Source organism: Bicyclus anynana, chromosome 2 (assembly GCF_947172395.1).
Source record: "Bicyclus anynana chromosome 2, ilBicAnyn1.1, whole genome shotgun sequence".
Taxonomy (NCBI): domain Eukaryota; kingdom Metazoa; phylum Arthropoda; class Insecta; order Lepidoptera; family Nymphalidae; genus Bicyclus; species Bicyclus anynana.
The window spans coordinates 17,865,007-17,879,682 of NC_069084.1; the positions used below are offsets into that span (position 1 = coordinate 17,865,007).

Sequence of the window (14,676 nt, forward strand, 5' to 3'; positions counted from 1 at the left end):
GAAAAAAATATACTTGTACAATTAGAATCTAGAGCCTAAACCTACAAACTTCCAAAACCACACCGACAAATTCCACAGGCTACTTTAGGTAGGTATTTTACCAACGGTGGAACATGGGCTTACAAACTTTCAGTCTACCTAAAATGAGGCATTGGCTCTCGGTCTATAATATTTTCAGTGAAGTTTCAGTTCACTTCAGTTTCAGTATAGTCCCGAACGCCGGCGGGAGCGGACGTGGATAGAGTCGATTCGGCAGTACATGTACAATTCCGAAACTTTTCATATGCTTGTGTCGTGATTAATCTGTGTTGTGAAGTTTGAAAGTGAAAATTGGTATTTAGTGCGCGTTGCCAATAATTTCGGTTGAAAATAAACGTAATACATATTTTAGTTGTACGCTAACCGGCGCTTCGCTGGTTAGAGTAACGCTTCCTATGTACTAGACATTGGTAAGTTTATTTTTAAAATGGTCGTTGCAAGCGGCTTCATTTGCGTGGACGTTTTTTTTTTAATTTTACATAATTTTAAATTAATCAACACATCCATCTGTAGGTACTAGTACCTTTTACAGGGCTGTGTCAAACATGATAGAGTGGTGTTTCATGCTTCTAGTACTTGAGTTTTAGTATTAAATTGCGTGGTAGTTGAAGCATTAGACACTACTATAGTGCTTAGTGCTTAGGCATTTTGATGTGTGTGATTGAATTTTGATATAAAAGTTTTTTTACTTTCTTTTATGTCTTTCACTGACGATCAAGTAATCTCACATGCCTGCAGGGCTAACGTTGGTCGTGATGAGCATGACATCAAGCCGACCGCTACCAACACACGATCAGTTTTATCAGTCGTTAAATCGTTAGCGCTGCAGGCATGTGAAATTACTTAATCGTCAGTGGCTGATATTATTAATGGTCTAAGATCCGGCATTAGAAATTCACCGATTTTGATGAATTTTGAACCCTAAAATTGCCAATATCTTTGGATTAGTTTATTATTTTCGGCTTTTCTCCGCCCAAGTCTGCAGCGTGCTTAAGGATGTGGGTTGTTAAAAAAATATTGATACCCAACACAACGATAGTTCGATATTTTTTCACTAAAGTAGCTAAGTTGAGTCTACCCAGAGTTGCAATAGCCCAGTGGATACTTTTGACCTCCAACTGTTCAGTTATTCAGTAAGTAAGTAACATCGTGAACTTGCATACCTGAGAATTTTCTTCAAATCTCAACAAAGAGTGTTACAATTTTTAATTAGGGTACAAGATTAGCCACTCCTAAACGAATTCTTAAACTCTTACTCTGACTTAAAATCACGTAATCGTACTTCAAAAGGCCTAGCATTATTTACAAAAATGCTGGATACTCGGTACACCGACATTAACCAAACATATTAGCTATTAATATGAACCATCGCATCGAAGTTGATTCATCCGTTCCGTCACACAGCTGGATACTACACCAACTGACGATCCTGGGTTCGATCCCCGGCTGGCCTGATTGAGGATTTCTTAGTTGGTTCAGGTCTGGATGGTGGGAGGTTTCGTCCGTGGCTTGTTACCACCCTACCGGGAAAGACGTACCGCCAAGCGATTTAGAGTTCCGATACGATGCCATGTAATCGTTAGGGATGTTGTTCATCCTCCTCTTAACAAGTTAGCCCGTTTCCATCTTAGATTACATCATCACTTGTATCAGGTGAAATTATAGTCAAGGACTAATTTGTAAAGAATGAAAAAAAATAACCAAATGGCTAAAAACGACCGCAAGGCTTTCAAATAAAAAAAAACCGCATCGAAATCGTTCCATCGATTCTGTCACACAGACATACATCGGCGACAGACTTATAACGCCCCTTTTTTGATCAAGAGTTAAAAAAAAACTGTAGCGTTTTACAATACTGACAAGAATGTTTGAAAGTTTTATTTATATATTGCTGGAATTAGGTTATTAAATACCGCACGGCTGACTTCTGACGTGGGGTTGCAATTTATGATCATTTTTACTGACCGTTGCACAATTATGAAGATATATTTAAAAATTAAACTATTTTACAACAATTTATGATGCTATGACTATATTTTAAATTGTCGTGCGCTCAATTCAAACAGAACCAAGTTATAATGAAAATTAAATAAAGCTTTAACTAGTAATTAACAAAAAAGATTTTTGTATTAAAGGCTGTATTTTGGCAAAACTCTTTAGTGTGTAGTTCTCTTTTGTGTGAAGATCTTCATATTCAAAATAAAATATAGCATTATAAATTATAATAAGTAATACCTAGGTATATAAAAATCCGTTTTTATCTAAATAAATTATAACAACAATATTATTTATTACCACAATACACAAAGCTTACTGGTAAAATCTGAAGACTCAATTACACATTACACATTCATACTAATTAACTCTTTTTCATTACGTGTATTCATTACGTGATGCATGACAGTTCTCTACTCTACTGATAGTCGCAAATAAGAACTCTATTCGAAATAACATAAAATTGAAAATTTTGAAAAACCCCTGAAGGTCTTTGATGACTTGATCGAAAGTGTAATTTATAGTTACATAAATTACACTTTCGATCAAGTCATCAATGAAAATCGATTGAGTCATTTCAAATTTCTGGGGATAGTGGAGATTAATAACCGAATGTGTGCAAATATACTTGAGTGGGGTCTCAAAATTAAGGCGCACTGAAAGAGAATATTGATGACTTGATCGAGAGTGTAATTAAGAATTTCATGACATTCAGGGATTTTTTTTAATTATCTATTTTATGTTATTTGTTATATTTTAAGGATAGTGCAACCCTCATGCATATGCAAGATGTAATATGCACTTACTTAATGATAAATACACTTCAGATTCCAGATTGCAGTTTAAAATAAACACACACCCTTTCATGTTTTCCTCCGCTCAAAACCGTGAAATGAAACGTAAATATTAAATTTTTGAAGTGTCTACAGGGTTTGAAAATTATCGTTTTGAAGTAAAATGAAGACCAAAGCTTTAAGTTTAGTTTGGCAGAAACCTACCTACCTACGATTATCTAATTATCCTTACTTAATTTAGGCTTCCAATTTAGCTCGCTTCCATCTTAGATTGCTTTGTCGGAAGGATTCGTCAGTTTTTTGCGGTCAATAGCAAATAAAATTAATCTATACCAATATTATAAAACTGAAGAGTTTGTTTGTTTGTTTGATTGAACGCGATAATTTCAGGAAGGTCCGATTTAAAAAAATCTTTCAATGTCAGATAGCCCATTTATCGAGGAAGGTTATAGGCTATCTATTATCCACATATTCCTACGGGAACGGGAACCACGCGGGTGAAACCGCGCGGCGTCAGCTAGTTACTAAATATAATTAGGCTTGTACAGAAGGCAGTGAAGCCCTGACCACCGGTTGCCGGGGCACTCTTTATGAGTTTAATAGTGTTTTGTATTTTATTATTATTGTTAAAAATAAAGTACAAATAAATAAATGTCAGAATATTATACTAATTATTATGAACTATTGCAAAGTAACGTCTTAAGTTCAATATCGTATAATTAATCAATGCAGTTTGGCAACATAGTGGCAGTACCTTCCCAGACGAGCTTTCTGACAAAGAGAGTATCTCTTTGGCATCTTCAATGAAAGCCATAGAAGAGCATTATCATTAATTCACTTTACCTAAAGCTTTCTACGTTAAGTTAGTTTCTTTAATAGATGAAAAATATCTCGATATCTTCGTATTTGAAAAGCCTTTTACTATTCTATTCAGTGCACAGGAAACACATTATCAACCTTAACGGTGTGGAAATAGGGTTGTATTTACTATAATCGTGGTGAACACATTGATTTTCAAATGCTGCTTTATGTCGTTCACGTTTATAAATGACTCCTTGGTTGGATAAAATGGCGTGGATCTAAGCGATCGGTCAATTTCTTAGATTTAGTGTTTACTTGCAGAATGCCTAGGAGGACGGCCATCTTGAATAACGCAATATCACATAACGGTGCATCCACTTTAAAGTTATTTTTTGTAGAAAAATATTCGTAGAATATTATGATCTCACAGAAAATCAAGTAGTAATAAATATTACCTTATACATAATCGAGTAAAAGTTCTGTTTGTCGCCGATAGCTGTCTTGTAATAGGTTGGTTACGTAACTGTTAAAGTTAAGCTGTAAAACACTGAAAAACAATATTTATAGTTATATTTTGTTATGCTACTCGCTCACAGCATACTCGTATGCTGTGAATGGAAGCGAAGGATTATACTTAAAATAATCTTTTTTTTTATTCTTTACTAGTTAGCCCTCGACTAAATCTCACCTGATGGTAAGTGATGATGCAATCTATGATGGAAGCGGGCTAACTTGTTAGGAGGAGGATGAAAATTCACACTCCTTTCGGTACGCCTTGCCGGTGGGGTGGTAACTAGCCACGGCCGAAGCCTCCCACCAGCCAGACCTGGACCAATTAAAAAAAACCTCAATCGGCCCAGCCGGGAATCGAACCCAGGACCTCCGTCTTGTAAATCCACCGCGCATATCACTGCGCCACGGCGGCTGTCAAGGAGCAGTGCGAGAAATGGAAAGGAGAAAGAAACGACCGCGATTCGAATCGAATTCTGGGTCGAGCAAAATTCAGTATCTCTTATTCTAAATTAAAATTCTCTGCACGCAGTTGAGGTAGTTGGTGGTGTATAATTGGTCTTGGTACCGACGACCATGTTAACCCGTCAGTCACGGTCGGAATTGTTAACATCTGGTTGTGGATAGTGGACATTTATGTACATTATTATCCTAAAACCCGCCACATTGAAACAGCTCCATATCCTCTCTCCTTGTTGGAAAGATGCCTAGCCCTGTAGTCCTGGGCCATCAAAACAGGCTAAAAATGATAAAGATAGATAAATAGATGCATGTTTATTGTAGTACAAATAATCCCCGCGCATTGAAGCAGACACACAATAGTCAACAGCCAGTGGCTGGAAAAAAAGTCAGTTCGTTATGCCTTTGTCTATGCTCTAGACCCGCGCTTTGTCGTGTAGAGACCTCTCCACTTTGTTACCACATATCTCAATTACACTGGAATATTCTACGCTTTTTTTTCTAGTATTAAAGTTGTCTGAGTTGATTTTATATGACACTAACTGACGTCTGCGACTACGTTCGCGTGGAATTCAGTTTTTCACAAATCCCGCGGGAACCATGAATTTTTCCGGGATGAAAAGTAGCCTACGTGTTAATACAGAGTAAAATCTATTTCCAATTCACAGCCAAATTGCTTAAGTAGCCGCAGCGTAAACGAGGAACAAACATGCTTACACACTCACACACTTACACACAAACTTTCGCCTTTATAATATTAGTGTGTTAATGTTTTTATCCGCCAATACGCATTGGGCCAGCGTGGTGGAGTAATGGCCTAGCTCCTCTCATTTTGAGAGCGAGCTCAGCAGTGAGCTCGAGTCGAGCAGTATGGGTTGATAATGATGATGTTTTTATACATACATCATCTATACTAATATTATAAATGCGAAAGTAATTCTGTCTGTCTGTTACCTTTTCACGGCTAAACGGCAGAAACAATTATGATATTTTTTTGTATAATGGTAAATGGGACCTTGGAAATAAACATAGGGTACTTTATGACCCTAAAATAAAAATAGAAGGGGGTGAAAGTTTGTATGGGAGGTCCTTAAATTTTGGAGTTACAGTTTTCATAAATCTTGAAAAAAAAAACGAAATATAATGTAAATCGAGAATTTTTAAATTTAACACCTAAAGTGGTGAAAATGGGGTTCAAAGTTTACATTGATTTCCAGGCGGACGAAGTCGCGGGCATCCGCTAGTACATGTTTACATGTCCTGCCGGCTTATTCACTATCTTTGACGTATGCTAATTGACATATACGAAATTGAGTTTCTATGTAAAAATGTCATCCGATGCTTACTGGTTGTCACAGTAGGCGAATAACATTTTGTCAATTGATAATAATAGGTATTAAATTGTTTATTTTAATAGGTATTAAATGATAATAATGACCAAAATAATGAATAAGACCTAGGGAAGATGCCCTTAAAAGAGGCTAAAAATTATGATGATCATAATCTGAGAAAAGTAATAAATAACTCTATTGTGATACTTCTTTCTGAATACGCCTTAGGAATAATTATTAATAATAATGTTTTAACAATCCTGCAAAGGTAAACGCAATTAGACATAATGAATCTCTAATAACTTTACAAAAAGGGGAAAAAATAATTGAGTGTTAACTCAAAGGATGGAATACTTGTGAAGTAAAAAATGTGAAAATCCTAAGTTAGCGCGTCTGAGGAGCGACACTCTACTGTGTCGGAAATTAATAAAACGCCCGCTTCCAATTACTTCGCTTTATATGTACCGTCGGCAGAAAAGTTTCATTTAGTTTTTAATTTAAAATTTAATTATACATTTTATTGTTTTATAAAATACAAGCCCGCGACTTCATCCGCGTGGAATTCAGTTTTTAAAAAATCTCGCGGGAACCGTGGATTTTTCCGGGATGAATGATGATGAAGTAGCCTATATGTTAATCCAGAGCAAAATCTATTTCCATTCCAAATTTCAGACAAATCGCTTTAGGAGCTGCAGCGTAAAAGAGGAACAAACATACTTACACACAAACATTCGCCTTTATAGTATTAGTGTGATTGTATTTAAAGAAGCAGATTATGAAAGTTGCGCTTGGTGTTTCATTTCTGTAACATTGTTTTATTTGTTTACCTTGTAACGACTACATTTGTCGTTTAAATTGTATTTGTAAACGACTTCAAAAAAAAGAACAGGTTCTTAATTCGAAGCGTATGTTTTTTTTTAATGTTTGTCACCTCATAACTTCGTCATTTCTTAAACCAATTTTGAAAATTCTTTTTTGTTTGAAAGATTAGGTAGGTAGACTTCATGGTCCCATTTAATTTTCATGAAAATTGGTTCAGTAATTTTGTGTTAAAATGAAATACTGTGGGCAAAGGTACTAAAAACAGAAAAATAAAATATTTTTAACAAAAAAAATCAACCGAATTCAAAATCACAAAAATTAACTAAAAAGCAAAAAATAGAATCGTATGTGCTACCTTCTTATTACTTTAAAGGCGGTAATAATTGAAAAAATTGTAGAATGACAAAAAATTTAAAAAATAAATAAAATGTAAAATAAAATTGGTTATCTTTTTACTCAGTTGGTACCAAATATCTAGTTAGTAATTTATGTGATATAATTAAACGCAGGTCTAAGGATACCGTACAAAATACACTTTTTATTAAAGTAATAATTCTGTTGAACAGATTTACCAACCAATCATAGGTCAGGCAGATAATAATTGAGCGAAATATAGTGATTTATGAATAACAAATTATTACCAGCCCGAAGTTAAAAACTTGGTGGTGTTACATTCTCACATCGCAGGGCACTTTAAGTCTTTGCTAGTCGTTGTCCCATGGTTCTTGTTCCCATGAGAAAACGGGGATACAATAACGTGTCTTTTTTCAAAATCGGTTCAGTAAATCCAGAGATTACCATTACCACAAACTTTACCTCTAATATTAGTAGGTATAGAGTTAGGAACAGGGTAAATCTATTAGATAGAGGTTTTTGGCTGATGGGTGGCTTCGGTCGTGGCTAGATACCACCCTACCGGCAAAGACGTACCTACAACTAAGCGATTCAGCGGTCCGTTACGTGCAGAAACTGAAAGTGGTGTGAATTTTCATCCGTCTCCTATTAAGTTAGCCTCCATCTTAGATTGAATCATCATGATGTTCTCGTATAATATAGTCTGCAAAATTAGTTAATCTTCTTTTTAGCTCGCAGTAAAACGTATTTTTTTTAAAATAATATTTGCCACATCTTTTAAATGTGACCAATATTCCCATTCCACTCCAACTAGTTGTGAACTGTATTAGTTGTGTAAAATGTTGCTCAAATCTTCCATACATGTTGAGTTTTCTCTGAGATCAAAAGCAATCTTCGATCACTGACACTCACGCTTTGGAACGGAGAGCCGTTTCGTAATCCTCTCGCTAAGAAATTGGATTTCCTGAATATAGGAAATTTAAATTTTATATTTCAGTTTTAAAGTAATTGTCCAGTTTTGTGTACAAGTTGTTAGTATGTTTAGTTAGTTAGTATGTCTAAGAAATTAAATATCACGTGTCTCTAACGGTGACGGAAAAACATCGTGAGGAAACTTGCATACCTGAGAATTTTCTTAATTCTCTGCGTGTGTGAAGTGCCAATCCGAATTGGGTCAGCGTGGTGGACTATTGGCCTAACCCTTCTCATTCTGAGAGGAGATTCGAGTTCAGCAGTGAGCCGAATACGATAATGAATGATGATGTTAGTATGTATCAGTGGTTTTAAAATGCACTAAACTTACTCTAAATATAAATTATCTAATTCATCGACCAATTCCATATATAATGGTGATAATAATAATATTATTATTACCTGACGTTTCGAAAAGGCTGATAGATTAAGCCTAATTGAAATAAATGCATATTTACTTTCATTTTGACTTTTTCGGGCCCAATATAGGCCCAGGCCTTCCTCCATATAGGAGAAGGGATATGGAGCTTAGATTCACCACATTGCCCCAGTGCGGGTTAGCGGGTTTAGAATTTCTTTAACGATAGGATATTAATGATGAGCTAGCGAAACCTGATGTGGGTTCGAATCCGGTCTGGGGCATGCACCTCCAACTTTTCAGTTGTGTGCATTTTAATAAAATAAATATCACGTGTCTCAGACGATGAAGGACAACATCGTGAGGAAACCTGCATACCAGAGAATTTTCTTAATTCTTTGCGTGTGTTTAGTCTGCCAATCCGCATTAGGCCAGCTTGGTGGACTATAGGTCTAACCCCTTTCATTCTGCTCGACAGTGAGCCGAAAATGGGTTGCTAACGATTAGGATAAGTTTCTTATTGAATTATTATTTTAGTGATTTTTCTTTGTAATATGGTTTTTAATCATTTTTAAGTACCAAAAAGGTTAGTAACAAAAGAATTTGTTATTGAGCACTCAGAAAAAGTGGGTGACTTGTAGCATAGCGTTTAATATCTCAGTTCCATATAATATAATATTGTTTCTTTCATCCCCGTTACATATTGCTTTAAATGTATTTCTTTGAGTTGCGATACAAATTCCATCAATTTATTTTTCCCGAAAACATGGAATACGTATTGCTTTCATCGTTCCAAATCAGTTCCAAGCTTCGGTATATCAAGTTGATTGCAAAAGTTGAATGTAAACAGATTATGTATTGAAGTACCCACGAGTAGGTATCAAATAACATGACACAGGTCACTTACTGTGAAGGTTGGAACTAGTTAACGTAATTTAGAATTGAGTGTACTAATTACATCTCATCATCATCATCATTATCAACCCATATTCGGCTCACTGCTGAGCTCGAGTCTCCTCTCAGAATGAGAGAGGACTTGCACCACGCTGACCCAATTCGGATTGACTTCACACACGCAGAGAATTAAGAAAATTCTCCGGTATGCAGGTTTCCTCACGATGTTTTTCCTTCACCGTTTGAGACATGTGATATTTAATTTTTTTAAATGCACACAACTGAAAAGTTGGAGGTGCATGTCCCGGACCGGATTCAAAGGTCATATCCACTGCTATCACGTTTAATTACATAGTGCTTTAGCTAGTAACTTTAATTAGGTCTAATTAACGTAAAGTTTATTAGTTTCTGTGGTTGTAGGGGGTAATCTCTGGATCTACTAAAACGATTTAGGGTATTCTTTAACTAACAGCAAGTCACATTATTTATGAATGTCATAGGTTATTTTATTCCCGTATTACCTGCCTCATTGGTCCCGTGCTAAACAAGTTCGAATCTCGGGTCAGACCAACAAAAAAATTGGATTTTTTTGGATTGAAGCCTAAGGTTGCCTGGAAGAGATCGCTACTAAGCGATAAGGCCGCCTTTTGTATTCTACTTTTTCTTGTGTTTCTGTTTTGCTTGTTTTCTTTTATTTTTGTGGTGTACAAATAAAGTGTATTAAATAAATAAATAAAAATTTTTTCTTACAAGAAGAAAATCTGAATAGCAGCCTAGAGTTAGGAAGTTGGCGGTGTTAGTACACCCCCGTGCCTCGGAGAGCACGTAAAGCCGTCGGTCCTGCGCCTGGTCTCTCACCAATCGTGTCGATCTGCCGTCCCATCAGACTATGAGAGTGAAGGAATAGACGGTGCACCTGTGCTTGCGCACACACTTGTGCACTATAATTTCTCTTGCGTATATTATCTAATCTCAACATGAGATTAGATAATATACGCAATGTAATATGTGTGGCGTGATAGCCCAGTGGATATGACCTCTGCCTCCGATTCCGGAGAATGTGGGTTCGAATCCGGTCCGAGGCGTGCACCTCCAACTTTTCAGTTGAGTGCATTTTAAGAAATTAAATATCACGTGTCTCAATCGGTGAAGGAAAACATCGTGAGGAAACCTGCATGCCAGAGAATTACCTTAATTCTCCGCGTGTGGTGAAGTCTGCCAATCCGCATTGGGCCAGCGTGGTGGACTATTGGCCTAAACCTTCTCATTGTGAGGGGAGACTCGAGCTCAGCAGTGAGCCGAATATGGGTTGATGAATATGGGTTGATGACTAACATGAGATTAGCCGCCGTGGTCAAAAAATTATCATTCCCACGAGAACGGGAATAGATTTTTTTTTCATTTATTTAGGAAACAAACAGCATTAACATAAAAACAATAATTTACACATTTAAGAAACACTTAAGCCACTTAAGCCATAGAAAGATCGTACATAAAGAGATCGTGGATTCGATGCCTAATCGATTGAATAAGATAAATCTAAATACGTAACCGTTCTAACGACACATTTTTAAACATTACTGTTAAATTGTCTGAATTCATTAATTAACGGGCTAAGTATCCATGACTCCTAATTGCCTTACGACTGGAAAACTTTTAAAACCCAGTTACTGCAATTCCATTAAGTCCAGCACAACCAGAGACATGTTGGAAATGAATTCCATTCTAAAGTTAAATTACAAAAGTTCTACCATTGGTATTGGCCTAATAGAAAAAACTAGAGCTGACTACTAAGTTTAACGTACGACTAAGACACTGTTCTCACTGAGAGACAAGAGCTTTTTGTGACGGCCTCCGTGACGCAGTGGTATGCGCGGTGGATTTACAAAACGGAGGTCCTGGGTTCGATCCCCGGCTGGGCAGATTGAGATTTTCTTAATTTGTCCAGGTCTGGCTGGTGGGAGGCTTCGGCCGTGGCTAGTTACCACCCTACCGGCAAAGACGTACCGCCAATGCCGTATAGAAACCGAAAGGGGTGTGGATTTTCATCCTCCTCCTAACAAGTTAGCCCGCTTCCATCTTAGACTGCATCATCACTTACCATCAGGTGAGATTGTAGTCAAGTGCTAACTTGTAAAGAATAAAATCAGACCAGGCCTGTCTGTTAATAAATCTACTCCAATACTTAAATGGGTTCATCATGATCATCATCATTAACATATATGTATAGCCCATATTCGGCTCACTGTTGAGCACAAGTCTCCTCACAGAATGAGAAAGGTTAGGCCACCACGCTGACCAAATGCGGATTGGCATACTTGTTTTTTACATATTAATTAGTTAATATTGACCTTATTTACACGAATCTATACTTCTATACTAATATATAAAGCTGAAGAATTTGTATGTTTGTTTGTTTGATTGAACGCGCTAATCTCAGGAATTACTGGTTTGTTTTGAAAAATTCTTTCAGTGTTAGATAGCCCATTTATCGAGAAAGGCTATATAATATCCTCGTACTCCTACGGAAACGAAAACCATGCGGTTGAAACCAAAATACAAATCAATATATTCAAACCACTAGGTTTGAATATATTGATTTTGAAGAGGATGATGACTACATCATCTTCATTGTGCAATACATAAGTACCTATAGGTATTTAAAACAAACGCCAAATCTACTTGGCAACTGAATAACGTTAGTGGTACGTACTACGAGTACAAAGTACTCCGGGTAATATCACAAAGAACTCAAATTCTCCCATAATAGTGGTAGGATCCCGTATCATTTAGGGAATTTGCGGCACAAATATGTCAGAGGGAATATTATTAGCTTCCTCAAATACGTATATCTCTCGACGTGTCGGGTTTTAGTCACACATCAAAGGGATCGCGAAACATTCATCTTGATACCGCTTCCGAATAAATATATTTGCCAAGCTAAGAATTTTACCTCAAAACATTAAAATATAAATATCAATTTCCAACATTTAATATCGGTAACAACTGGTTAAATATTTTTACGACTTAACAGAGAAATAAAAAAAAAATTTGCTGAATATAAATATTACTTACTAGCTGACGCCGCGCGGTTTCACCCGCGTGGTTCCCGTTCCCGTAGGAATACGGGGATAATATATTACCTATAGCCTTCCTCGATAAATGGGCTATCTAACACTAAGAGATTTTTTCAAATCGGACCAGTAGTTCCTGAGATTAGCGCGTTCAATCAAACAAACTCTTCAGCTTTATAATATTAGTATAGATATATACATTTCTTTTTAATTGCTACCAATACCATCCTTATTACAAAATAGGTAAAGAAAGATATTTAATCAACCTTGTCGGAAAATTTTCAGGGGTTATTATTTATGATACGATTGGAAGATGGCTTGGAAGGAAAACGCCTCGCTATCATTCGCTACGTTCACAGTTTAGTCCGAATCTCCGTGAATATCACATACACACAGTTAGAGCATTATGGTCACCATTAATGGATGGTCCTGTCTGACCATGTGGTCTGAATCAATATGAAATTATAGTCAAAATATAGTAACAAGATTTGACATAAATGTTATCGCCGCGTTGCAACGACTTGCGATACGGACGGTTTCAGTGTGCTCGTGGCGTTCGAGACGTCCACATCTCTTGTTGTGTAATTTTTTATGGGTTACTTGGTATAGGCGGGGAGAGTGACTTGAGTGGAAAAGGGGAGTGTTTGTTAACAGTCAAAGGATCCTTTAACCCTACACACAACGTTCACAAGTGCGTGACTTCACTCAAGGTCATGCTCTGCCTAGAGTCTTATTTTGGTTACAGTTTGATTTGTTAATTAAGTTGTCCTGACAAATGTTGTGAATCATAACCTTTGTTCGACAGTAGTCTTCTTATTTTTGTAATCACTTCTGAGTCACACTGAGTCTGCTTAAATAAACAAATAAAATATAAGCTCGTAAAAAGATGGTGCACTACAATTTTATTTATTGGTATGAAGATTTAGCGACAATATTGTAAAAGACATTTCCCGACGAATTCATACCTCCTCGAAAAGGAACGGTGGGTAGTCTAGGAAACAATTTTCATGCCACATTCATATCTCCAGCCGTCTCCTCTACACGTTTCACTTTGATATCATATTTGCAAATGTACACGCAGAGTCTGTGCACATATTATATTTCATGAAAATTCTTTTACGATGATAAAAAAAAATCCTTTTTATTTTCAGATCCGCTCAGCTTTTTGGATTTAACAACAGGTATGTTTTTTACATTTATATCTGGTATTTAGATTTTATTTATTACTAGCAGAGTTACGCGGTTTTACATGCGTAAATCCTAAGAGGTCGGTGTAAAAATGACTACTCTATTATTATGCTAAATTTCATCCAGATCTGTTCATCCGTTAATGTTATGTTTTACATAACTTTACAGATAACATTTTATAGAGACAGTAAATTACGAGGGAATATTATATATAAGTATCAGCTTCACCCTTACCTAATTAATAAAGGTGATCGGATGATAAAGAAAGAAGAAGAAAGAACGGAAGAAAATACATTTTTTGAAAAAGTGTTACTTAGTGTAACATTAAAGCACAAATTCATGACTTTTTGTTAAGTTTACGACCTTTCCGGCGCAGTAGCTAGTATCACCCTTCCGTCAATATTGTACCGCCAAGATTTATTTTTAAGTTAAATCATTACTTCAGATCAAATCGCAGTGAAAGATAGTATTTTTTTTTATTCTTTACAACTTAGCCCTTGACTACAATCTCACCTGATGGTAAGCGATGATGTAATCTAAGATGGAATCTGGCTAACTTGTTATGAGGAGGGTGAAAATCCACAAATCCACCGAGCATACCACTGTGCCACGAAGGCCGTCAAAAATCAAAAATTTTAATAAAAAATAAAGAAAAAAATCTTAATTCTAACATAGACTTTACGCAGAACATAATCGTCTTCTGCGTATGAAATACACATTACGAAAACTGGTAGACATTAAAACCATTAAAAAATACACGAGCTAAAAGTATTATAATCCAAAATAGTGACCCTAATAAAACATTGTCCAAACAGTGAATATAATTTTTATTGTATGTTAAAACATCACAATGATCTAGAACCTAATTTGATGGTAAAACTCAAAGCGGCATGAATTTTTCATGAAATATTCACAAGGCTGTGTGAATTTACTCGCGGCGTGTGTGATTCACCGCTCGTAATTTTTTATTAAAGCCTGAATGTTTAAATTTCATTCGCGATAAATGTGTACTTACGTACTGTTTTGTATGCGTTTAGCGTTTGCTATTTTACAAATGCTTTGTTGGTGCATTTAGCTTTGGAGTA

The 14,676-nt window shown here is 36.2% G+C and overlaps 1 protein-coding gene across 1 annotated transcript in view; it reads left to right on the plus strand.

The window, feature by feature from the left end:
• The first annotated feature begins 224 nt into the window (after positions 1-224).
• LOC112042994 (uncharacterized) overlaps positions 225-14,676 on the plus strand; it is a 186,572-nt gene continuing 172,120 nt past the window's right edge. The window contains exons 1-2 of the mRNA XM_052888115.1: positions 225-449; positions 13,555-13,584. The gene's annotated coding sequence lies outside the window, so the exon portion shown is untranslated. The remainder of the gene's footprint in view (positions 450-13,554; positions 13,585-14,676) is intronic.